This window comes from Corvus kubaryi, unplaced genomic scaffold (assembly GCF_017639235.1).
Source record: "Corvus kubaryi isolate FWS band 111438036 unplaced genomic scaffold, C.kubaryi_AGA036_p1.0 37397, whole genome shotgun sequence".
In the NCBI taxonomy this organism is placed as follows: domain Eukaryota; kingdom Metazoa; phylum Chordata; class Aves; order Passeriformes; family Corvidae; genus Corvus; species Corvus kubaryi.
In genome coordinates this window covers 3,332,460-3,357,297 of record NW_024581136.1, presented here as the reverse complement: position 1 = coordinate 3,357,297, position 24,838 = coordinate 3,332,460, and the positions used below count along the sequence as shown (strand labels likewise).

The window sequence follows — 24,838 nt, the reverse complement described above, 5'->3', positions numbered from 1 at the left end:
TTCATTTCAGAAGACACACAAGGCAAAGAAGCAGCTCCTTCTCTTTGCTGTGCAGCTAATTAAAATGTAGGACATGGTACTAGCAACACATCAATAATTCTGTAATATACAAATTTTGCACCTACTACACGTTGACCAGAGCTGACACTTCTTGTAGGAGAAAAACATGTATTACCCTGAGGATTAAAAGAAGAAAATGTTGACATAAACTGCTTAGAATTGTGAGCTGAGAAAGTTATTCCTAGCCATTGTCAGATTCTTTTCCTAAAGGATGACGAGCTTCATCACAAATGGAAATCTCTACTGCTTTAGTAGCTTTGTTTGTGATCTGGCTTCTTTCACTCCTTCTGCATGGAAATGCTCCCCCTATGAATGTTTTTACTTCTTTCCCACTATTTTTTCAGGTGTGCCTTGAGATTGGCAATCCAGTGCATAAAATACCAAACTCTGGAAATTTCAAAAATAGGATTTTTTTGCAGTCTATAATAGAAAAACATTTATTTATGAATTTTAATAAAAATTTTGCAGGGTTTTAAGATTGTCTTTCTCATTTCTTCCTTTCTTTCTGTGTCTTTCAACTTTTTTTGCCAATGGACACTGAGTTTCATGCTAGTAAATCTTCATTGCACTTCCATCTCAATTTTAGATTTCAATTTTATTTTTTATTCTCCTTTTCTTTTCTCTTTCTTTTTTCTTATTAGTAAAGTTGAGTCCAAACCTGTGATTTCTTTAGAATATTTATTTATTTTTGGAAGTTTTCATTCCTCTATACAGCTTCAACAGCTATAAATCAAGAGATTTTAGTCTAGTTTCACACTGGTTTTTGTCACGTCTCTTGTCCCATTACCATCCAGTGAGTATCCCGGCAAGAGCATTCCTTGGCCCAGTAACACTTCTCACCTTTTGTACCAACTGTTAATTTTCTCCAAGGTGTTGTGGTCTAGCATAGCTTTGGCAATGAGGTCCTCCACAGATAGGAGCAGTTGTGAGCTGGGCTCTGGATGTTCCTGGGTGTTAAAGCAGCTTCAGGCTCCCTCAGTTTCTGTGACCTGGCTGGTACAGCTTCAGTGCAAGCAAACCACACCCTGAGACACATGCAGTAGAGAAAAAGGTAAAGAAATTGAATTAATTGAAAAACATAATTAACGCAAACAAGAAGAAGAATTGCCAGAATTGCCTGCTTGTACTGAGCAAGAAGTTTCATTCTATCAACAGAGAGTGCATCCAGGTCAAAATTAAAAATAATAAGATAAGTGCTTACTTTGAGTGAGTGTGAATAGCAAGGAAAAGGTATTAGCAAAGATTCTCTGGAACCGTCTTTCAAGGTAGACCAAGTTCTGAACCTCTGTGTATACTGTAGAGTTAGATGATACAGGGTCAACAGGATGCCTTTTGAATCATTAATTGAGGTGTATGCTTAAAGTTGATTAGGCAGCTAAAGCTCAGTGAGAGAAAGGCGATTCTTTGCCTCTTGTTTGCTGTTTTCAGGGATTGTGTTGATTGCATCATGCAGGCAGGAAAGGGTGAAGCACAGTGGTTAGGTCACCTTAATGAGGGCAAATGAAATGTGTTTCTTCCAAAGAGGTGGAGAACCTTTTTAATTAGACATTTGTGGAACACTATTATTCTTTTATATGTTATTTTTACTGTGGTTGTTTTCCCAGGAATCTCCATTTAACAGAGGGATGTTTTATGTGGTGTGTTCTGGTGTTGTGCATGGAGGCAGATGTTTTTATTTTTTGATTTTTCTTCTCAGGATCAAGGAGTATATATAACATATATAGTACTTTTAGACACACCATTTTTGTCACTCAAAAGTAACAGAAATAGCAGCTTTTCATATACACCATTTCCCACAAAGTAGATGAAACATGACTTCTGGGGGATCTGTTTGGTTGTGCTTTGTAGTTTTACATGTCTGCACTCTGCAGTAAAAAGTTCTATGAAAATTCCTTTATCATTACTTTAATAGATGAACCTTTCTCATAGAAAAATGTCCAAAAAAAAGTCTCCAGATGGCAGCCTACTGTCTCCATGTATCCACTATATTTTGAAAGTAAATTAGAAAATTTGGGAATTTTGTAAAGATTTTGAAAATTTTTCTCATCCTTGAATTTTTGGTGTGAAAAAATCTAGACTAGAGCTGGAAAGAAACCCTGAAGGGATTTAACCTGAAGACCAAATGCTTGATCACTACAGATCCCTTCCCATCTTCTGGAAAGAGCAACTTCCTAAAGATGGTCCCTGGGGGATGTATGTGGATGTTTGAAAGGAGAGGAATAAGAAACAAGGCAAGCAAGCAGGCATCTACCTCTGCATTTGATGATGATTTAATAAGAACAAATTCATGTGTTTAACAAATGTTATGCTTCATCAGGACTTCATGTTCAGATGCTAGGAAGATGTTTGGATGAGACAGTTGGAGTTTCCATTCCAGCTTCTGGAGCTGGATTTCTAAACCTTTTCTTTCAAAGCAGAACTGCCATGGAGGAGCTAATGCCCTTATTTAATATAATAACGCTGTGATTAATATATCCTGTCAGTGTGTGGGAAACCTGAATTCAATTTCCTCGTGTGCCTGAGGGATTTGAACTCCAGACCACACAAAGTGACCTGATCAGCAAGCTACACTATTTTGTGGGTGCAGAAGACTCTCTTCATACTTTCTAAGTCATCCAAACAACACGCAAAGCCATCTGAAGGAAGGCTGATTGCTCTGCTATCTGGTAGTTGGTGTTCAGAAAACACAGGGCACTGAACACAGCTTCTATTCTCTGAGCAGTGCCTCTATCAGGAGCTGGCTATCCAAGGTGCCTGTTGCAGCCCTGTGCTTATGGACTGTGAGCCAGTGGGTATTTTCTGAGAATTTGAATGCGGGCTCTGCAGATCCAGCATATGAATGTGTACCCAGGCACTAATCCCACACAAGTGTGTCAAGCTTCGCCCTGCTGTCTGAAAACATCCAGAAGCTTTGGGGAGCAGGACATCCCAAACATCTGAAAGGATGAGGCAACCACGGGTTACAAATTTGGTGAGGGCACAGGAATCAGTCCACAGCTTTTTGTAGGTTCAAGGCAAGAACCTCTCTCAGCTGAAGGAAACGCTGAAATTTCTTAATCAGGTTAGTGAGTTTGCAGGGCAATACCATGCTTTCTGATTACATTGCGTATGGTTGCCTACAATTCCAACTCACAATTATAACTGTTACATTTTATTGTCCCCTTGGTTATTTTCATTCCCAGTGCCACTACAGCTCTGAAACCAATTGTGGACGTGTGTAGGTCAAGGGGAAGGAAAATTAAGGGTCATCTTAAGTTTATACAGTGGTGCTTTTTCATTTTCTATAAAACTAACTACATTTAGGCTCCCTGTCGGGTAAGCCTTTTTTCCCTTGTCTGTTATTTTCAAAGAAGAGAGTGCATATGACAGTCTGAGAACAGCACCAGCCTGAACACAGATGGTAGGGATTACACCACACTGAGCCTTGACCTTCAAAAGCTCACCGTTCCTTTTCAAGGTTTCTCTTCTTTGACAGGTGTACTGGCTTTTGTCAATTACTTTCATTAATGCATTTTTTTCATTATGATCAATTACCTGTGGTTTAGATTGTGTCTCAAAATTACAGCAAGGCAGGTTCCAAACTGGAAAGCTGAAACTGTTTTCCATATTTTTCCCCTTTCTGTTGCCCCAAAGTACCCTGAAGCACTCAGAGATTTAACTCATAATGGAGAAATATCACCCAGTTCCTGCTCATTTCCATTAAGCACTTGGTCTGTGAGATTCTGGCTGAAGCACAAGGCTAAACCTCACAGATCAGGTTTGCAGGGGACTGTATTTAAAAGATACTATTTTCTGAGATGTTGCAAATTATTAAAAAAATTAATATGGGAACAGAAGTTAAGCACTGACTTTATAATGTGGAAGGAAAGTTTTCACAGGCCAGATAGAGCCCTTCTGTAACGTGTTGGTACCAGAGTGTAAATATCAAATGGAAATCAGCTATTTCAGGCCAAGGTAATTGAAGTAAATGGTATGCACTGGTACAGATGAAAACAGGATTCAGCCTTTTCTTTCTCAGAGATACTGGCAAGCTGGTCAGAAATCCAAATGCTTATTGCCAACCTCATGCCTTGAACAGCCAGAGCCATGGCAGTCCATGCAGGACCTGGCTGCTGATGTAAGAACAGATTCTCTTGGGAGTTTGGTTTTCCTCTGCTGTTTTGGGACTAGCTGAAAATGCCATAAATGGTTCTTCTTAACATCACAGAGTGATGTCTGTGACTGTAAGAGTGGTGGGAATCAATGACCAGTCAGGAGGACAGTGCAAGTTTCTCCCACTGTTCAGCATCTCACCAAAAAGTGTGGTTTGAATTTATTTCCGACAGAAGGTCAAATTTTTCTGGTAACAATCTACTTGTTCCAAACCCAAAGCTATCTTTTCAGGACATATATAATGAGGAATCAGATCATACCTGCCAGTTTATGGCATTAAGGCAAAATGAGACTCTCTGTCCCCTCAGGTGTCTCACGTGGCCTCCTGGCTCTCTGAAGCTAGAACGAGGGGCAGAAAGGCTGGGCTGGGTTTGACCTGCCTGTGCATTTTGCCCTTTATTCACACAGGAGAGCATCAGAGCTGCAAAAAGACTACACATAGTGTGGCCTGGCTCCTCTCGCCCAAATGACTGTGGATGGGTTCTCAACGGCAAGAGAGATGAAGGGAAGGATTGAAATGTTTTTCTGGCTCAGTGCCTCCTTTCACACAGTGCTGAAACTGGAGGGATGATCTAGTCCCAAACCAAACCTTAAAAGGTGCTAACATACAGGACAGCCAGAGGGATAGAAACTCCTCATGGTTCACAAGGGAGATAAGCAATTAATGCTCATTGATGTTAATAAGAGTTACTGTGTAAATCCTCTGTTTCCTGGACCAAGTAAAAGAAAGTCTAAAACCATAATAAATCTGTCTCAAATTTAGTAATATTTATTCCAACTACAGTATAATCACAAGAATAACATTGTGGTGCTGTAAAACATGTTGAAATATAGTGTTACATCATCACTGCTATTTGTTACTATAATTTTATCCAATAAATTATGGTGCAATCCATGCCTTGGGATTAAAACGACAGATTTAATATGGCATTTTTAGTCTGCATAATGCTCGTGGTTCAGGACAATAAGGGTTTTTATCTAAAGTAAATAGGTGATAAAAAAAGCCACATGAGACTGACTTTCATTTTAAAACTTCATTAAAAAGGGATTTGTCATTATCACTAAATATGAGAGGAAAAAAAATCAAAACCTGAAATGCTCCATAAATTGACTCCATTTTTACCACATGACTTCTAATTTGAAATTTACTTTACAAACAAATGGTACTAATTTCCCATAAAAATCTCAATCACATTCAAAATGAGCTATTCACTTTGAAAGCCACGAGCTACCTAAAAGCTAAAGACAATTACAGAGTAGGGTTTTTTTTTGTATCAACACTGAAATGAAAATGATTTTCAGACTCCTCAGATTCCAGTAAATGCAACTTAGATCCCTCATGAGTACTCTGCAGTGAATAATGGAGAAACTAAGCCAAATATATGCAGGATTCTGGGGTTTTTTGGTTGGTTGGTTGATTTTTTGTGGGTTTTTTTTGACAAATAATAGGAGAGTAGTAACATACAATACATTCCAGAAACTGAGGTATCTAGAAATAATTTGCTCAGGTGGAATCTTCCTAAAATTGAATACAGTACCTACACTGTGCCTTATCTTCAGGTTTAACAGTTGTTTTAGCAGTAACAGGAAGCATTTATTTTAAACAAAAAGGTTTTGGAAAAGAGGGGATAACATTAATTTCTTCTATATATACCATTACACATTAAAACCCTGGAAATAATTTCATCACTGAAGTGATGCATCTGAGGCTGCACAAACCCTATTTTGCATCTTTCCTTTACATGACAATCACTCCAGAAAGAGTCAGCCTTTATTTGTATGAGGTGCTTGCAGACACTCAGGAAAACCTGACCAATGGCTACTCAGGTTAGAGAATATAACAAAACGCTCTCATCCAGAGGGTCTCTGAGGAATGGTCTGGTTCAGTGAAAGTTCCTGACATGGATTCTGGGTATTTATGGGTTATTCCATTCCTCAGCAGAAGAGCCTCTGTCAAAACACTGTAGCAAGAAATTGCAGTAATACAATGATACAAATGAAAGTAGTTCCTTAATAATAATTTTTTCACACTTTTTATCAGTGAATTCTCACAGAGTACTATTATAGGTGGTAAAAAATTATCTGAGATAGATAATCTTTCTGTTGTGGGCTTGTGCTTATGAAATCTGGTTATTAATGATACTCTGTAGAACAAAACCCTGCAGTAAATAAAAAATAAAATATAAAAAGACAAAAAGCTTTAAATGATGTAAAATTACTTATCAGAAATATTATTATTCACTGCTGAAAGTGTACCTAAATTGAAAATGTGTTTCATAAACTGCCCCACTCCAAAAAAGTTTGTGAAAAGTTTTTAACAAAATATTTTTTCTTTGTGATATGTACTTTTATTTTATTAAAAACCTGGGACTTTTTCTCTGATTTTTTTTTCAAAGAGAAACATTCTATATGACTAGTTAATATTTTATGATTATGTTCTGAAATCACCATTTTCCTTGCTGATTTGAGCTTAAATTTGGAAAATCCCTTGGGCATCTGTTTATTGTCACCATGAAAAATATGGGAAAAAGAGCAATACAGAACACACGTCAGTGGACTACACCAAATGTTTGCTTAATGCTAAGCTTGTGCTTAAATTATTCTGATATGAGCCTGAGATTAATTCCAGCAGAAAACTAAACAATCACCAATTAAAAATGTGAATAAATTATGTTGTTTATCAGATCAGATCAGATTGAGATGAGCATGAGTATCTCTGAAAGGTACATTCTACATGAAGTTGTAGGAGTAAAATTTGGACAAGAGTTTAGAACTACTCTACTTAGTTGGAGAGCAATTAATTCAGGTCCAAAATGGAAATTTATCAAAAGCTTAGGTTCAGGTCATATTTATAAGCACTCAACAAGAATGTACAGATCTTAAGATCTGCCTAAATGTGCTATTGCTGTGAGAAATTATCCCAAAACTTGGTGCATACTTTGTTCTTTAACTCAATGCTTTGTTCTTTAATTGGAAAGCTCTTAAACATATAATATGTCAAATTAAAGTAAAATAATCTGTTATTTTTCATATTAATTACATAATTACATTGCACCACTATAAAATTGCTTCCAGTCTAATTATGTCTAGGCAGAGATTACTGGTAATTAATATAACAAATAATTTTGACTACAACTAGCAGTAATTGCTTTCTTGAAGACTTTTCTAAAACCTTTGAGTAATTTTGTTACTTCTACATACAGTACTGCAACAATTCTTTAGCACTTAGCAATTAATTACCTAAAGAAATCAGTAATTAATTGGTACATGGAATTGCATGTTTGAAACAGAACGAGAAGAGGGGATACATTTGTTTTTGGAAGTGTTGGTGAATGGCTCCCTTGGTCAATGGCTCCACACTGGTGAGTGTAAGAGGCTCGGGGTGCACACCCATGCACTGATGGCTGGGAGCAGGAATGTCATCCCAAGGGAAAGTGGGACAAGAAATTCCTGATTCACTTAAAAGATGATCAATGCTGTGAAATAATTTGGGGACCTCTGATATACTATATTATCTCAGGGCATGGCACACTAAAATACGAGCCTACAAATGTCTGGCATTTAAAAGCCCATCTGCTACCATGTTTTATACCCATCTTATCAGTAAATCTCTTTCTAAAAAGATACATGATCTAAAATTTAAAAGTAAAATTTAATTTCCTCTCCTTAGCAAATACTGTGCCTCAGTACCAGGCTCATGTTTCAAGATCCATTTCACTAAGGAATCATTTTCATCTTCTGTACTCTGTGAGGCCTCTTTATGTCAGATATTTATCCATGTTTTATGTTTTTGTCTGACCTTATCTTCCCCCTAAGGCTGAGATAGCAATTGCTGCTGCTGCCACTCGTGTCTATCCATTCCCTAAAGTCTTTGTGACCTATTAATCAAGGTGGGAAAAATTTCACAACACTGGGAAAGAAGGACTTCTTAAAGTAAGGAAAAATTAGGTAAAATAAATTAATTTCAGGAATCATGAATCTCTCTCTGAAATTAAATTTCTGGTGCTCTGTAATAGATGTACAAGACAATAGCATGAGTTAATACATCTCTAACAAAGCACACAAGCCTCTTTCTCCAGCTCGTCAGCTTGGAATCATCCACAGATGTTTATAAAGTGAACTAAAATCTGTTTTTTCTTTCTTTTTCTCTAAAATTTAAGTTTTATGGTTTTGTAACACCACTGACTTTATTGGACATGTGGATGTTTCAAAAAAGCTTTATTTTGGAAGCTTTGGATTTTGAGCTCCCAAACTTAAGCCAGTATTTATATTTTTATTGTTAATATTATTAATAAGATAAACAAAATCTAAAATGGAACTCAAGTTTCTCAATAAACAATAGAATCAGAAAATCAAAATGTTCTTTTCCAAATATCCTACAAATTTTGAGAAAAATACCCAGGTTTTAAAAGAGTAAAACTCATAACCCTCTTTCACTATGTTGTTCTATTAATGTAATAAGCCAAAAATATCCTCTATACTAAAAAGAATAAATATATTCTGCATCCCAGCCTAAAGGTTTAATGTGGAGATACTGTATTCCTGTGGAAACTGGATCCAAGTTATAATGAGTATGATTCCAGAAAGCATTCCTCAAGCTGTTACTTGCAGGCTTGAGTTTAAGAAAAAACCTTCTTTGGGAATTTATTATTGCATTGCTCATAAAACATCATCCCATAGTTTTATTTCACTGGCTTATGACATACAAAAATCAGACAAGGATTAGCTGACTGTAATGCCAAATATATGAGAACAATCCCTTTGTACCTGACAGCAAATTGCAAACAGCAGCTCTGATTCTATGAGTTCATATTTCACAAGTGCTGAAATATTCAACAATTTATTAAGAGTTGATACTTATTTTTTCCTCTGATAGAAAATGAAGTGTTCCTCCAAATATTTGAAGTGATATCAAGAGGTCTGTGTTCTGAAAAGAGAAATCTTGGGAATTTCGAAGTGGCCTTGTTAAATTAATAAACACCAGTAATGAACTAATGAAAGCCCTACAGTTCTGATAGACATGCACATACCAACATTCATACACCCACCAATGTCTTGCAGTCTATATTTTAGCACTCAGTGCAGGAATACTTGATGCTTTGTACTCACAGCAATGTTTGGAAGAGGTTCTTAAAAACTTCATAGCATCTTTTACCTTTTGGTTTGTGCAAGAGGGTTTTGCACAGGGTGAAAAATACTGTACAGTTTAAGGAAAGGTAATACAATTAAATCCATTGCAATGATTTACAGGATAATCTAGTAATCTAGAAGTCATATATTTTATATGTAAAGGTAATAAACAATAAAATTGTGATGAGAAGCAGCTTCAATTCTAGCATTTGCTCATACTCTGAGCTGAAGAAAAGTAACATCTTTTCCCCCAAAAAGGAAAGATATTTCACAAAACCAGAAATTATTAATTTTGATTTATTCTTCTTTCATTTTTAAGAAAATGGGTGTTGCTGTAATAGACAAAGAACAGGAAAGAGGGGGCTCTTTTGTGAATATCAGCACAAGGTATGCAAAAATTTGTCATATATGTAAAGATTTGGCAGAGAATTATGCAAATATGAGGAGGATTCTATTCCTTTTTTGATGAAGTCATATGGCCGCCCATGCACCAGGCTTCACAGAGAGTCCTTGCAAAAAACATGCAAAGGCAGAAACACTTTAGTTCTGTTCACGCTATCAAAATGTAGTGAAGTTGAACCCTTCAGGAAAGAGTCCTGACAGCTTCCAGGGCCACACTGCAAGCAGTGCAATACTGCTGAACACAGCTGATAAGCCACATCAGAAGCCTCCCTGGCAATATTGCTTTTCTGGGGAGATTCTGCTTCATGTACGCTCGCTATCTTACAACACCTGCACCTTGTGCTCAGGTGAAAAGAGGGAATTTGTTTCTGAGGGAGGAAAGATGTACACTGTGTTTTCAGTCAGAGACTGGGTTATAAATCTTTCCACTACTACAGATGCACGTAATGGGATGCACAAACAATGTAATATGGGAACTTTTCTTAATTTGGCATTTATTTACTCATAAATTCCACTGAACAGGACTGCAGAAACATTTGAAGGATTTTTTAATGAAGCAATGTATTATTGCAGTACCTTTTCTTCTTTTGTTTCATGTAGTTTAGCAAAAAACTGTTTAAGGACTGCTTTAGAAAGAGAAATGAAGTGTTAGAAGTTGAAATGAAGCCAAAGTGTGCCCTTGCTTACAGGCCTCACTGTCACATGAAGATTACCAGGCACCTGTTGTCATAAGATGTATGCATTCATTGTGTTTATTTTGTTTTTGATACCAGAGGCAAAAATGCTGCTTCATTTTATAATGTCAGGAAATTTGTTCACACAGTTTAAATGTGAGTGTTGCAATGGGTGACCTGCTGTGTTCTTCTCAACTCCCAGATGCTTACATTCATGGATAGGTGGATATCTCTTCCTCCTTTATCTGAAGAGGAAAATTACATAAGAAATCCGTCTTGTTTTAAGGAGTTGGTTAAGGCTCCTAACATTCAGTAGAGGAAGAAACTCTCCCTGCCCCCCCCCCCCCCCCCCCCCCAAAATATCACTGGTGGGAATATTGCATTCTCCTTGTCCTGCTAGATCCATTATCATTAGTTAGAGCAGGTAAGCAGATGTGCAGGTTTCATAAATGCAGGACAACATGTGTAAAGGGAAATACAGACAGGACTATTCCATTCTTATTAATTTGCATGCACGTTAGGCTTGTCCAAACACATTAGGTGTAATCATCTCCCTTCCCAAAGATCTCTGAAGCATAGTGGGGTAGACCATAAGGTCAGGAGAAGAGGGAATTGCCACAGCAGCTGTCATCGAGCAAGTGACTCAGCTGAAAAGTTCGCAAGGGCCTCTTTCCTTCTCTAACAGCCCTCTAGAAAGTGCAGCCCTCAGCTCCACGCTGATTGCTGGTCCTGGTGAGCTACAAACATTGCTTGGGTGTGATTAAACTTTTGCACTGAGCAATGGCTGAACATAAGGCCAGACTCCTTGGCTGGTGTATTTCTGCTCAGCAGGACCAGGACTATTTTGAATGGCTGCTGACCTGACACCAGGCATTCCATAGCACAGAGCAAAGGATCATTCTTGGGGGCAAATCCAGAACAGTTATAACACAGCTTTTGGGCTCAGTCTGACTTTGCACCTGTGTCAAAGCAATTAAATTTAGGCCAACTGTGGTGTTTAAAAAAGGATCACATCTGGGTAGCCACAATAAATTAAATGGCAAAGCAAATTGCAATCAAGTCTCAGGTGTAGAGAAAAGGTTCTTATGTTCCTTTAGGTACTATTTTGAAAAGGGAGGCATCAATACAAGTTTTTAGAATGGAATGTCAGAAACACCATGTAACCATACAGTAATGGAAATATTTAGTCAGATGAAGCTAGTTTGGCGTTAGAAATTTGACTGGTTTCTTGAATTCCAGTTTTTCCACATTCAGGACAATGTGTTTCTAGTGACCAAAGGCCTCTGTAAACCTTTCCCTTGAGAATCCTGGCACTGCTGTCCCTTGATCCGTATTAGTCATTTGGATTAGCTCTATTTCAGCTGCTTTATAGGCCAACATTTCAGTGTTCGAAAGGTCTTGAAATGAACTGGTGCACAAGTGAAGCCCTCTAGTCTACAGGGATGATGGAGAATGCCCGGGAAGGAAATACCCTATGGTCAATAATTACAGCCTAGGGAGGGTAGGTCCAGTTCACCAAACCACTGGGGAAAGGGATTGTTTAAGGAAAGCAGCAACATTGGCTCTCGTATTAATTTGTATTAACATTACCAACTTCAGCAGCAGAAATCACTATCTAGGCTGATAAGCAATTAAGAGATGAGTCCTGAATATATATGTAATTCACTAGACAGGATTATTTTTTCAGTGAGACACGCTCAGCCAGGAGGGTTTAGATGCTGACAGCACCGTAGTTGGGTTTGTACTTTTTTCCCTTTAATTTCCCCCCCCACTCCTGATCTTTGTTTGCTTTGCTTTGCTGCTTTTCCCTTTCTTTTGGAAGTCCAGAGGTTGAGTAATGTCTGTGTGTTCTCTCACTGAAGACTAACAGGATACAGATGATTCCTTTTATTTGTTTGTTTCTCATCAAAACCCCCCACAATTATCTCTCTGGATCACAGACTAATCATTAATTGTAAAATCTCTGTATCAGGAGTATTCTAGACTTTTTAGACATGTCACCTGTTTGATTTCATAAATACACAACTGGGAAAGGCTTGTTTTCACTCTGGCAACCTTCTCTTGTCCCAAGATCAGTAGGGACTTCTGTTTTAAAACACACATAATTTACTATTATTTTGTAGTTTCTTGCTTCCATGCTTTTATCAAATGTTTCACAATGTTTGGTATTTCTCCTCAAGTCCCATTTCCTTGGGTAATGTGATTATGTGAGACTCTTGGGTGTCATTTAAGAAAAATTAATTTCTTTCTCTTTTAGCTTAACAGAAAAGTGTAAAAACATGAACCAAGTGCATTTTAAAAGCTGGAAAGCCAAAGGCAATCCAAAAGAACACACAGTTTATAATTTTAAAAAATAAGCTTCTTTACATGTAATATTCATATATTTGGAAGGATGAGACCATGTCCTTCCTGGGACAGTCAGTTCAACATGGCTGTTACATGGACACGGCTATGGAGTCTTGCAGTGTATATATGCAGAAATAGATTTTGAATTAACAGATGGTGGCCTTTCATGTTTGTCTGTTTTCTTAGCTTCCTGTATAAAAATCAGTTATTTCTGTTTGTTGAGGGAAATGATGCAGTTTCTTTGCAATTGTAAAATTAAAATCCCTAAAAGCAGTGATGAGCTTTTTACAGTATTAGCAAACGCTTTCTAAATTCTGAGATACTAAGATGGCAGGCAATCAATCAAAATTAGCAATTAAATTAACATAATTTTTTAAAGTTTCTTTAAATTCATAAGGGAAATAATAATGAGTATTCACTAATAACTTTTCATATTCCTGATTTATCTGTCCTTGAAAGGACATCTGCCTTTTCAAGGCAGATAAGGCCTACGTACAGACTTTTCCTCACCTATGCATAATAAATATGATGAAAATAGGATGAAAATAGCCCTCTCCTGAGTCCCGTGGACTACTTTAGTAGCAGATATTTTGGATTGAATCTGGAGGCAGTGTCCTCAAATAAGTACAGATATCAGATTGAGATAACCAGGATGCAATAATTAATTTCAGAAAAAAAAAAAAGGGCTCATTTCAATTCCTTTGTAAAGTGCCAAAGCATCAATTCAAATTATTTGTGGTTTATTTCAGTAATATATGAAGGTAGCCAAATATTCAGTTTCATAACCATGTCAAAGTGCAGACTTCAGTCCTAACTTAAACCATCATGGCCATCTGCAATAAAAATCATTCTCACTTTGCTTTGCAAAACCATTGTTAAGCTTGTAGACTAAACATTCAACCACTGCAAGCAGTCAGCAGCTTTATTACTTCTCCTGCCGCTGCAGAGGCATCCTGGATTCAATTTGTCTAAATACATCAAAGTATTTTAATTTTGAAATACCCCAAGCATTTTGGAAAGTTTAAAGGCTATTTGTCTTCTGAAATGTTTGAATGTAAACTCAAATGAAAATCATCTTGATGATTTTTTTCCAGTTTAAATGACTGTCACATTCCTGTTCTGAGAAGCCCCTGAAGCTCCAATATACAGTTTCCCCCTCCTTTTTTTCCCCCAAGTAATTATAAGTGAGCCAGTTTTAAGTTACGTGGTCATATTGGCTTCCTTCATTCTGAGACTCCTCTACTTCTGTAGAGTTCAACGAATTAAACACTTACTAAGCCATCAGCTTGTCTCAACTTCTCTTCAAGCCTTTTTTTTTTTTCTCCCTTTCATTAACACTAGATTGCAAATAAATACACAGTCAATTGATCCATCAGGATAAGACTACATGTAGCTGGTTCTGGGCTAAAAATGACAGGAATGTCTGAGCTGGCTGAACAGTATTCAGCAAACACAAAACTAGGCAACAAATGGGTATCTGGCCAAAACAGCCACAAAATAATTTTATCTGAAAATACATTAACTACTTTGAAATATATGAAAAATCATACAAATTTAGTAAAATATTTGGTATTTTGGCCATTAATTCACTGACATTTTTACTTGCTTTTTTTTAAGTTTCAAAACTTATACATACATATGCATAACCAGAAGTTTATTTTGGTCATTATATGTAGTATTAAGTCAATGCCTAGACAGACTTCCTGATAGCACCTTTATCCATTTAAAATTCCTCTAAAGTAATAAAATCCTCGTGGTTACAGGCATAAGTTTTTGCAACCAAGTGTGTTATTTGGATATTAGAAATATATATGCATTCAACTTATAAAATCATTGGGCTGAAAAGGCCTTGTGAGTTCAGCTCAGTCCATTCCCCATGCCCAGGACAGAATCACCTGAACTCGTGTCATTCCTACCAATGTTACTCCTACCACATGTTTGTCAAAAAAGAGACGTTGGCAGGATCAGGGCATCCCCACTAAAACTGTCTGTCCCAGTGAGTCCATCTATCTAAATTGGAATTTTTTTCTCCTAACCTGAATTCTTAATGTAAGCCTGTTATTTTTGTTATTTTTTATTATTTATTTGTTATTAATTAACAACATAAATAACAAGTTATATGCTTCCTTTTTCCAGTATCTTTATTTGTACTTGAAGCCCATTGTTACGCTTCATGTCATCCCTTTCCTCTATATTGTCAGTCCCCTGCTTGACCAGTCATTATTTGCAGATCATGGGTTACAGCACTTGGTTTGAACTCACTGTTCTCTGGATGCCAGTTTTTAGACTCTCTCTACTGTGGCTGTCTCTCTTGGATGCGTCACCCAGAGCTGAAGCTCCAGGGAAAGGACACAGGGATCCCTCTGCAGATTACACAGACTGGCTTGTGCTTGGTGCTCTTTGTCTTACAAGGGATGCCAGAGCAGTATAGATAATTCTGCAACCTACAGTCATTTAAACAACTGGAAATTCCTAAATATGTCAGTACTAATTAGAGACAAAGGACCTGATTCATTGGGAAATCCACACTTCTGTCTTGTATGCCTTAGAATGAAAACTTCTATAAACATGAAGTCCCACTTGTGTAAATTTTGTTGTTGATACTGTTGGTTTTTAAAAAGAAAAGAACAAGGTATTTAAAATTGCTGTGCCATTTTCCCTCCTGGGCTGGTAACCTGTATGGCTGCAGATTCTTTCAGTCTCACAATATTAGTTACCACAAAATTACACAGTTGTGAGAAGAAAAATGTGTCACAGTAAGTTAAAGGATGTTTAAATATAGTTCTTATTTTATAACTTGGGCACTATATTCCCATTTTCAAACTGCCAATGAACCACTGGGAATTTTCTTTTACTTGCTGATCCTCCTTAAGGCCTCTATGAATAGCAGAGAAAACAACTTCACTGTAATAAAAGCAGGGGGTAGTTTTCCTTTTTTAAAATTGAGGCATTGGGTAAAATAAAGGTCATTGCAACAACCTTTGAAAGAACAGAAAGAGTAATTTTCCCCCCTTTTGCTTTTTTACTGGTTTTCAATGCAATGTGAAAAATCATTTTTAAGTTTGCCCATCTGTTTTACATAAAACCTCAGCTGACCTTACACAAAGTGAAACAAATGCAGAAAAAGCTTTGCTGTTGGGCTCTTGCCAGTAGGAGGGAGCAAAAAGAAAAGAATATGTAAAGTTAGATCCTGCTCTGGTGTAAATTAGCCCAGTTCCAGTGCAGACTTAGATTGATTTATACCAGCAGAGGCCAAGGCTTGTATTTCTTATAAAAGCCAGACTTGTTAGACCCAGCCCTGCTACCATTGAAATCACCTAGAGCTTTGCTATTGATTTTTGGGGGGAGAAGGACCCTCAGCAAAGGAGCCAGTTTGGTGCAGATAAACAGGACACATCCAGCCATGCAGTGGATGTGGCATTCAGCAGCTTGAGGAGAAAGGTTTCAGTGTGAGAAACAGATTGTGGAAGGTGTGAGGTGGGGCTTGAGCTGCACCCTGACTTTGTACAGCTGCTGTACCCACTGAAGTAGAGCTTCAGGCTCAGGAGATGCTCTGATACCAGACTTGAGGCAAAGATATGCTCACACACCGTGGTGGGGCTCCTGTCCTGCTGCTTTTCTCCTGTTAGCCTAACCTGGCTCATGCAGTGTTATCATATGGAACAAAAATGGATCCTGAGGCAGAGTGTGCCAGGTGCGGAATTAGGCAAAGCATGCAGAAGCAGAGCACACCAGGAGAAAAACACCATCTTTAAATCCTCACACATCTTACCCTGTACTTCTGTAATGCTTCTGTTAATGTGTCTGAGGGGGAACCATGCCCATTATAACAACACTCCTATCTAATATGATTAACGAGTATAAAGTAAGGTTCAAGCTTTTAATTAAAAAGGCAATCATAAGTTACTGAACAGTGAAGGTCTAGCTAAGTTTCTCAGAAGTAGGTTATTTAATAGAATGAGATGGCCCAAAGAGGCAATGGGCCAAAAATCTCTCCTCACTCATATTTTGTTTTCAGGTACTGACTTTGATTTATAGCAGAGAGTAGAACTGGATCTATACAGAAATGAGCACATATATGTGTGTATTTCAGTGTGCACATATGGTGATGCCTAAATTTAAAGATTGCCTAAACTTTCCATTAATAGCCACTTTTTCCTGTTGCTTGTTAAGTTCCCATGCTTCTCAGAATGAAAATGCTTTGTAGGATAACTGCCACAATTTAAACATTTTCTTGTGTGCAAAAAAACCTCTCAGAAATGTTTTGACAAGGTCAAGAAAAGACTTTAGGATAGGCTCTCTATAGGCTCTAAACTTCTAAATGAGTTTCAACATTTGGATTGAAAGTGGTTGCTGTGTATTTATCAGAGATCTGCCTCTTTTTTTCTTTCTTATTGAAAATAGTCCAAATATGACCATGTCATGGATTTCAGTTCACCCATGTCTAATAAAAACTTGACAGAGTTTGACATATTCTGTAATTTTTTCATTTTATGTTTCAATTAACTTAAAATGAAATTTACAATATAGCTTATTTCATACATTTATCTCTGGCCTCTGAACACAGTATCCTCTGTCTACGTTTACAAGAATGAGATAAGATGGAATATTTGCAATGAATTACCAGGGGTTTTTTAAGGAAAAAAAAATTTACTTAAATAATTTACATTCTCAAATACAAATAACATACTATAAGGCATAAGAATACAATTATTTTACCTGAATGAATTGTCCATCAAATACAATGTCTTATTGACCAAGAGTGTCAAGAAATGTGAGCAAAATACCCAAGCATTAATTTTATTCTAGAGAAGCTTAATTTTGGGGGCAATTAGTATTTGTCTTCTCAGTGCACCTGCAGGTTTTATATTCTTATCCATTTCTATTCTATCTAAAATAACTGTATTAATCACCAAAAAGGTAAAACAACTGACATCAAATGCCTTCCACTTTGTTTACAATTATAAAACTAATGTGTAAATGAATCAACACTGAGTGGAATGGTCAGCCTTCTCTTTTTTTGTGTGTTTTATGGTACTATTTAAAGTGGGTAAAAATCACTAATTTCCATATTGAAAACACTGAAGTAATCAGAAAACAGTGGGCTGGAGGAGGAGAACACATGGCAAGAGTTAAGAGTAGAAATCACTCACATTTAAGGACATTTTTCATATATGAACACACTTTCCCAGAAATGTTTATGTCAAGCAAAGAAATTATTCACCTAGAAAAAAAGTCACATATGGTAGAAGCAATATATCTATATCTTTATCTATATCTATATCTATATCTATACCTATATCTATATCTATATCTATATCTATATCATCTGTATCTATATCTATATCTATATAAACTATATCTATTTATACCTATATCTATATATCCCCTTCCTATACAGAAGGAGAAAATGCAGAGGGTTTTTGTCACCTACCAGCTTTTGGGAGCCTTTTCTGACCATTTTACATTTGCTCACCTAATTCAGCCAGAGGTTTTTGGTTCTCTTAACAAAAGAAGTAAACATTTGAGACAAGAAATGTTTTCTAGAACCACAGAATGGTCAGCCTGTCTTTCTAACCTGCCTGAGGCAGGCAACCTTCACAGCTGGGCTTTTTTTCAGGCACGTCTAATGCTGTGTGCCAGCAGGCTTCCAAAGGCATTCCACCTTCTCTCCCAAATTAGAGGATGAGCCTATAAAAGCTGCCTGTAGCAATAGTTACAGGGCCGGTAACAGCAAATTGCTGACCGGCCGGGGAAAGCTGTTCCTCAAATGGATAAAGCTGTTCTGGGGTAGCTGCTGCCCCACTGAGGGGCAGGGATTGTTGTCTCCTGCTAAATTTGTCCTCCAGTGTGAGCTGGGATTTACAGTTTGCTCCAGCCTTTGTGTGAGCTGATGCAGCTCTGACCAGATGATTCCCTAGGAAAGGATTCCTGCTGGGCCGTTCTGGCTGGCGGCCAAGCCCTGCTCCTCTGGGTATCTGTCTGTCTGAAGTCTTTGGGAATGGCTCTTGCTACTCACCCTCATCATCTTGTCCCAGATATTCCTCCTGTGCTCCAGAGTGTTTTTGTGGTTTGGGGTGAGAGGAGGCAGAAAACATAAAAAACCAGCAGCTCTGGAACTGCTCTCTAAGAGCATTTAGGTATTTGATAGTACTTATTTGAACCATTCCTTGCTATCTGTTCTTTTTTTCCCCATAAAAATAACAAATAACCAGAGTGATGAATTGTGTTCCTGAATTACTACATAGGACCTCCAGGTATGCTAAAGTTTTGGTTATAGTATTTCAGAAAATAGCATTTCAGAAAATACCATTTGGAGGATACTTGTTCCCCTCTTAGACTGATTCAGGTCTCTGAATTGACAAAGCATTTGACAATCATTCTTGGCAGCATTTTGATACTCTCTTTTGTTGTTGTTGTTGCTGTTTTAAAGGAAAGTTAGAGATCTCATCAAATAAAATTTATTTAACTTAGATGATGCACAAGCTACTCCACCTCTGCAATCACAAAGAGGAAAAACCATACCCAAAGAAAATGCATTGCATAATTGCTCTGTATCTCATCACCTCCACAATCTTTTTCTTTGTTCCCAATTTACTAATGGGGTACAAGAACAACAACATGTTGCAATTTCACAGCCAGTCTCAGCTTATTCAGCTGTAGTAGGTAGAGTTTTTTTTTCTTTTTCCTATTCAATTCTAATCCACCTGCTTGGAAAAACATAGTTTAATACACCTTTAGCAGAATACCTCTAGGCTGTGTCAGTAGGATTCGTGATCAAGTCACCCTGAGTGACTCCTCTCTCAAAGTATTTGGTCTGTCTTGTATCATCTGTTGCATTAGTGCTGCCCTGGTTCTTCTGGACAATTAAATTTGCTAAACCAATTGAATTCTCCTATAAATATGTGAGTAATCAAACTCTTAAGGAAGGATTGTTCCAAGTGTAGCAGATCTTGCAGCAGATACCAAAATACAGACACATTTCACAGAAATGGAAAATACTGCACTAAATCAGACCGTTGTGCACATATTTGGTCACTGAATGAAACATTACATACTGACAGATATTCCCTGGCAGTTCTCAGGTAAAGGTAATTCACAGATTCCATCATTGGCTGAACTCGAAAATTCTTTAAGCATCATATGAATATATAAAAAAAGTAAATAATGACAATAGTTCCCCTGCTATTTTTGTTCATCTTTCTGATGGGGAGCTGAGAATTCTTCCTGAGTAGCTTTGATCTTAGCTGCAAAATTTGGATCTCTGGAATACAGACAGCAAATAGCTGACTGCTGAAGTATGCAGATGAGTTGAATCCCTGTGGTCTCTACAGGTGTCCCTGTGAGGCAGATGAATCTGACTAAAGGTAAAATAATAGAAAAATCAAAAACCTAGTGTAAATTAAAGAGATTTCTATTTGTTGAACCAAGATTTGCTTAAACCGCAAGTTTCAGTGCTTTAAAAGCATGCTGACATGGAACAAGGTGCTATTTTTTTAAGAGCTGTAGGGCATTCTTCCAGTCATTTGAGGAGAATGCACTACATGTTCTAAAAAAGAATACTGTATCCATTCTTGTAATGCAGGTTCATTAAGCATCAGATTGATTTATTGTATTGTTTCCTTTATAAATTATTTTCATTATGTTTTATCACAGTACATGACTACTGCCCTAAGGGAATATGCAGGAATGAGCTGAATGGCAAGTGTAATAGACTGTTTTAATTAAAATAGTGTAATGCATATTTCAGTGCTATTAACAAAAACAAAATTGATTTTATTTTCTGGGTAATTGAATATATTAAGGCCAAGGTGCTGCTTTTCTATTGTTTAACCCTCTGAGTTCAACTTCATTTGATGCTTTGAGCAGGAATTCCTGGAGAAGAAGAAAACATAAACAGGAATTTCAACAGTGAAAACCCTTGATCGTTTCCAGTGTCTTTGAGGGAGCTCCAGACAGTGAGGACACCAATCCACAACAGAGAAAAGAACATTATTACTCTACACTTTTTAACCTGATGTTCTGTGGAGACAGCAGTCACTTGCTACCATAATTCCATTAGTTAATGAGCACTTCAGGAATTTGTCCATCATAAGAAAAACCCTTTAAAATTACAGTCAATCAATGACACCTATTCTTCTAAGTGGCTTTCTTTTCCCCTTTTTCTTTTGATTTATGTCGGGTATGAGTCTTTTTTATTTCCTTTACCCTCCAGATACCAAAAGTTTACCTTTTAGCAAGAAGATGCATTGTGCCAGACGGTGACAGACATGGGCAAAAGAGGTTAATGACTTCTGAGCAGAGAATTCAGATGAAGACAACCAACCAACCTAGAAAATGAACAGAGAGATGGGTTACATGACCCATCTGTCCTTGAAAAGAACCATTTTGCCTAAAAATTTTTGTCTACCAAACCCTAATTACCAGAACGTCCCCCCCTTTCACCAATGGAATTTTCACTGGAAATTGCTACGTTGCAATAAATATTATAAAGGGTGTTTCTGAATCAGCTATTATGGTCCCCTGGATTTTTATCACTTGTCAGGATAGAATGTTGTATCATCAGTTCTGAGGTGTCTCTTCTTATAGCGGAGACACTGTGGATATGGAAGATCTTATCTCCCATTTTATGGGGTGAAAAATTGTGGTTTTAAAAGTAAATACTAAATGTGCCAGGAGCTGGTTCACCATTTGTAAAGACTGCCCTATTTCCCAGGGGTATGCAACTTGCTAAAAAGGAATGGTATTGTGAAATTAAGAAATAGTATCTGTAATTTTAGCTATGTCTTTTTAAAGGAAAAACCAAACCAAACCAAACCCACTCCAACCATCCTGAAGCAGTATCAACTATGGTAATGTCTGTCTGGCATATATATATAATTTAGGAATAAATCAAATGGCTGAACTGAAAGATAAGTCAGAAATTCAAAATAAAGCAAAGCCAGACAGCACGAAAAGAGTTACTGCTGCTCCATTCAGTTACTCTGGGGATACCCAGACAACACTAATCATTGTAGTAGTCTGAAGCTCTTCGCTATAAATCCTATACCCTTTAAAATAAAATATGGGTATCTTCTTTTCCCTATCAAAGATTTTCTGTTGGAACTCATTTACTCAACAAGAGCCTTTTACAAATGATGGTCCTGCTTTTACAACAGAAGAAGGCCATAATTAAACTGGTGAGTCATCACTCCACTGGGTTTCACAGGAAATCCCTTATTACTTTAAAGCACCTGCTGTAGCTCTTCGACTCATTTCCCAGAGAAGAGTTGCAGTTACAGATTGATTCCAAATAGTTCCCATAAAAGAATAGACCAGTGAACTGGTTTTACATAAATTTCAGTCTTTATAGTTTCTCTTCCTCTGCAATTAATGAGATCTGGCTGAATCCCCAGTTACTTCTGGGTCGTGATTTATAAAGCACAAGTCAAGATTCAGACTTTTTGAAAATGATTTCCCACATTTTCATGTTATTAGCTCATTTCTAACAGTGCATTTCTCCATGTTTCTTCTTCTTGGAACTGGTCACCTTTAATCCGTTACAAGATGTTTTTAATTATTAACAGGAATACGTTGAACTCTACTGAAAAGTATTTAAATACTACAACATGACAAAATTACATGTACATTGTCTATTTCTCTATTTTGTTAAATGGCTATTAACTATTTAATTTTTCAATATTCAATATTGAATTCAATCAATGCATTTAAAAAATCTAAGCCATAACATTCTAAGATCAGCATATTATATATTGTAGATACTAGCATTAAATAGACAAAAAATAATTGCGTGCTCATTTGCTGTATAAAATTTTAAAGAGAAAAGATATGTATAAGCCAAGAGAAATCAAAGCATTAAGTTTAGATTCAGTAATTAGATTACATCAGAACAAAACAGAAAATTTCATTCTGAAATATGCCCAAATATTCCAAATATATCAGAAGTTTTGGAAACTATTTTTAAGTGCTGCTCTAAATGAATTATAATGATCAAATAATCCTAAGCAAACTGTGATAATTTAGGCAGATAAAAATTATTTCGGAATAAGGAAACTAATATTTTCATAGATAAGAATATTATAGAACCAGGATTCAGACAGTTTAGCTTTGGAAGAAGAAACAAGTCTTCATTATTCATGACCAAACATAGTTTGTATCCTCATTTAGATTGCAGTATTTTTGCTCAATACAAATGTTCTGTAATAAAAAAATAAGGTCCAAACTTTAAAGCAATTGTTTAGAAAATAACATGTTCTTACTGTGCCAACAAATGCAAGTAAAAAAGGAATCAAATGAGTTTCATGAAAAGAGATATGTTTAGAATTAACAGAAATCTAAAATGCAAGTAACTGCCAGGGCTAACAAACTACATTTAAAAAATGCAGGGTTAAAGACAGTTTTTATTTAGAGTATAACATTTCACTGCAGTTTGGAAGTAAAATAGAAGGGCTGTTTTTTAAAGGAATAACATCAAATAGTTTCACTCAAACATATGGTCAGGGAGTTAAACTTTTGCACTTTTTTTAGGTGACCCATGTTTGCAAAACACAAAAGATAATCCAGTTTGTTCAGAAACTCACTCAAACCTTTCTGGGTCAAATCTTCACCTTCGTCGGGGAACATTCCCATTGAAGTCAACCTTTAGCACTTTCTCTTCTCAAGCATCCAGCTCTGGTGTATTCTGTGAGGAAAAAAGATCCTCAGATGTCTGTCTGCAGTGTGTTCTGTGGAGAACTGCTGCAAGGAATAAAAATGGTAGCGAATACACTGAGCATCCTGGGTTGCTTTAGCAAGCTCACAGCTTCCATCACCACTGAAAAAGGAATTACAACTTGCTCAGGGGTAGACAGCCTTTAATGTTGTGCTTCACCAGAAGTGATATGACAAAAATGCATATTTACCTTTGACTTTTTTATTTGAACTCTTACACTCTTGTCATTTATCTTTTGTTTACATTTTTACATGTCAGTCTTGAAAATCATTGTCCATTTACAAAGTTCATGTAGGAGTAACCCCACTAGTCACTGTCACCCAGGAAGAATGTGGACAGTGACCAGCAGAAAATAGATGCTATCAGGTATCTCTTCAAGACTTTTCAGCGTCATTAGAGGGCAAAGTCTTCAAGACTCAGGTAATAATTTTTTATTCAAACCTGTATTTGCACAAGTCACTCAGTGCCCAGCACAGTGGATGTCACTCCTTTTGGAATCCCTGTTATCATGATACATTATATTTCTATCACAAAGACCTGCAATCAAGGATTAATAATGTAACCATTAAAGTTTCTCCTACTAAAGTTTCTCCTACATTTTCTACTAATCTGTGCCTGAACCTTGTCCTGACTTTCTGTCCTTAGAAGTCAGCCAGCCTTGCTTCTCTCAAGGCAAAATGTCTGGCGAACAGAAACTCTCTGCTGCTCTCAGACAAGATACTAATGTAACTTAATTTTCCATAAATAGCTCCTGCATCATCTAAGTTCAGCTATTCCTGTCTGCTAATACTGTCTGCACACACTGACTTGCTCATATAGAGCTTCTCTGAAGTCCAATCCACTCCAGCCAAATATGATTTTTCAGGCTGAGATTTATGCAGCAGCTTTGGCTCTGAACCAGAGCTGGAACTGGACAGCTGGAACAAGAATTATCTGGCAGCAGATTCAAATATAAGTGCTGTGGAAACCTGTAAGATTTTTCTCTATCAAATGCACACAGAACTGAAAAATAATCACAATAAACCATCTTTCTTGAACTGAATGAAAAAATACTGATTTTTTTTAATAGTCTTGTGAGTCAGTCAAGGGTGAAAATTCTTGTCCTCCAGCTCTTGTTTTTTAAGGAGTGTGAATTCCAAACTTGTCTATACCATTATGGAGCAGACCCTCATGAAATTAGCACATTAAAATGAATTTACCCAATGTTTTGGTAATCCAGTATACCTCTGACACTTAATGTAGTGATATTTATGAAGGAAATTAGGTCATAGAGAGATCCTAAGACCTTGTGTTACATTTTAACAGTAGGATCAATTTAAAATCTTAGGCAATGAGTCTAGAAAAGACTTGGAGGATTCATCTC

The 24,838-nt window shown here is 36.9% G+C and overlaps 1 long non-coding RNA gene across 1 annotated transcript; it reads right to left on the bottom strand.

The window, feature by feature from the left end:
- Positions 1–533: 533 nt before the first annotated feature.
- LOC121671080 lies at positions 534–23,599 on the bottom strand. Its single transcript, XR_006018380.1, has 3 exons — positions 23,345–23,599; positions 20,995–21,094; positions 534–1,085 (listed from the first exon to the last, which is right to left on the bottom strand). It is a non-coding gene; the product is annotated as an uncharacterized LOC121671080 (long non-coding RNA).
- Between the last annotated feature and the right edge of the window lie 1,239 nt (positions 23,600–24,838).